Source organism: Pinus tabuliformis, chromosome 1_1, assembly GCF_031772625.1.
Source record: "Pinus tabuliformis cultivar Carrire ecotype Pingquan chromosome 1_1, CPIR1, whole genome shotgun sequence".
In the NCBI taxonomy this organism is placed as follows: Eukaryota; Viridiplantae; Streptophyta; class Pinopsida; order Pinales; family Pinaceae; genus Pinus; species Pinus tabuliformis.
This window is the reverse complement of record NC_142297.1, coordinates 873,097,052-873,099,672: the sequence shown is the minus strand read 5'-3', so window position 1 is coordinate 873,099,672 and position 2,621 is coordinate 873,097,052. Positions and strand designations below refer to the sequence as shown.

Sequence of the window (2,621 nt, the reverse complement as noted above, 5' to 3'; positions counted from 1 at the left end):
ATTTGCACCAGATGTTGCAAAGGAAACGCCGTAAGGGATAAATTCAAGAAGCATTGTGACATATAAAGAATCATTGAAGATGATAATTAGTAGGTGAAGGGTAAAGAGCTAGTACCCAATGCCCATTGCATTAAATGAGTCTTGTTTCTTTTGGAAACTTTTTGGCTGACATCTGACCAAAAAAAAACTTCCCATTTTTAGCAGGCTATGGAAAAAAAACTTCACTTAGGTTCCCTGAAGTATTCCTGTTGTGTAGTTTCCTAGGACAGTTTCTGGTAGTGGAGGCTCAAAGTGAGGTCTACAGTCCAAAGTTTTGTTTCTTCTTGAGGGCCATGGACAATTGTTGTGATCAGAGTTGCAAAATTAATAGCACATACCATTTAATAGCAATAGCAAAGCAGAAATTGCACATCAGTTTAATGAATTATATTCTCTATACGCACCTTGACATGGAAATTAGTGGTACATACCATTTAATAGCAAAGCAGAAATTGCGGAAATTTCACATCAGTTTAATGAATTATATTCTCTATATGCACCTTGTAGGTCGTGATATATGTACGAAGTGACCTCTACTGTCTGTATGCACACATTGCACCCTGTGCCATAATCTTTTGTAGAGACTTGTAAGCTACAAAGTGGGCTGGTGAAAGGATGGCCTTGCCGGCTAGGAAAGATATAATGGAGCGAGCTCCTTGTGGAAAGCCACTGCTTACGTTGGGAGAATTGAAGAAAGCCATTCCACCTCTTGCTTCAACAGGTCACTGCTCACATCATTCTCATATCTAGGATATGATCTTCTTATTGTTGCGCTTCTGTTGTATTTCACAACCACCTATTATTTCACAGGGCCTGGATTGCTTGGATGGGCACCCTGGTTTGGTTACTAGGCAGTTCAGGGGTGCGTTCTGTTTGGTATATGGGTTATAGCATATGAATGTGGGCATCATGCATTTAGTGAGTACTCTTTTGTGGATGATACATTGGGACTTATACTACATTAACGGCTTCTTGTACCATATTTATCGTGGAAGTACAGTCATCGAAGGCATCATAGCAACACTAGGAGTTTAGAATGAGATGAAGCTTTTGTTCCCCAGACAAAGAATGATATGATAAAGTTGACTTACAGTTTGGTATCTAACCCGTCGGGAAGGTTGTTGATGATAGCAATTTACCTCATCGTGGGGTGGTCGTTGTATCTCACATTCAATTCTTTGGGAAGGAAGTATCTGGCATCATAGCAACACTGGGAGTTTAGAACAAGATGAAGATTTTGTTCCACAACCACCTATTATTTCACAGGGCCTGGATTGCTTGGATGGGCACCGTGGTTTGGTTATTGGGTAGTTTAGGGGTGCGTTCTGTTTGGTATATGGGTTATAGCATATGAATGTGGGCATCATGCATTTACTGGGTACTCTTTTATGGATGATATAGCGGGACTTATACTACATTCATGGCTTCTTGTACCATATTTCTCGTGGAAGTACAGTCATCGAAGGCATCATAGCAACACTGGGAGTTTAGAACGAGATGAATCTTTTGTTCCCCGGACAAAGAATGATATGATAAAGTTGACTTATAGTTTGGTATCTAACCCGCCGGGATGGTTGTTGATGATAGCAATTTACCTCACCGTGGGATGGCTGTTGTATCTCACATTCAATTCTTCAAGAAGGAAGTATCTGGCATCATAGCAACACTGGGAGTTTAGAACGAGATGAAGCTTTTGTTCCCCAGACAAAGAATGATATGATAAAGTTGACTTATAGTTTGGTATGTAACCCGCCGGGAAGGTTGTTGATGACAACAATTTACCTCACCGTGGCATGGTCGTTGTATCTCACATTCACTTCTTCGGGAAGGAAGTATCCGTGATTTGGCTGCCACTTTGATCCATATTCCCCAATTTATAGCAAACGAGAGAGATTGTAGATAATGGTTAGTGACAATGCTTAGTCGGAGTGGCTTATACTCTGTACCTCTTGGCCTCTGTTTATGGATTTTCTTGGGCCATAAAAGTATACAACATTCCACTCGTGATTGTGAATGCATTCCTGGTGTTGATCACGTGCCTGCAGCACATGCATCCGGCTCTTCCCCACTATGACGGATCAGAGTGGGAATGGATGAGAGGTGCACTGTCAACAGTTGACAGGGATTACGGAATGTTGAATCATGTATTCCATCACATAACCGACACCCATGTGACTCATCATCTATTCTCCACAATTCCTCATTACCATGCTAGGGAGGCCACTAGGGCTATTAAACTGATTCTGGGAAACTATTACTACTACAACACTACACCTGTCTGTAATGCCTTATGGCAGGGGTTTAGAGAATGTGTGTATGTAGAGGCTGACTACCCTGGAAAAAGTGGGATCTTATGGTACAAATGCAAGTCCACTTAATGGTAACCGCTGGATATTCAGATGGACTCCTTTTGATCCACCAGTTCCTTCCCTGCCTCATATGAATAATGTGCGGCATCTGATTAGGACGTGTTTGTAAAATGTCTGTTCAATAATTTGCAAAACACACTTTTTCTTTTCTGCCGAAGGAAAAAAAGGCTTTCTTTCTATTGATATAAACAATTACTTTTAAATTTTTCTAAA

General features: G+C 40.9%; 1 pseudogene; it reads left to right on the top strand.

The window, feature by feature from the left end:
• The first annotated feature begins 654 nt into the window (after positions 1–654).
• Positions 655–2,417, top strand: LOC149217091 (delta(12)-acyl-lipid-desaturase-like; annotated as a pseudogene).
• The last annotated feature ends 204 nt before the right edge of the window (positions 2,418–2,621 follow it).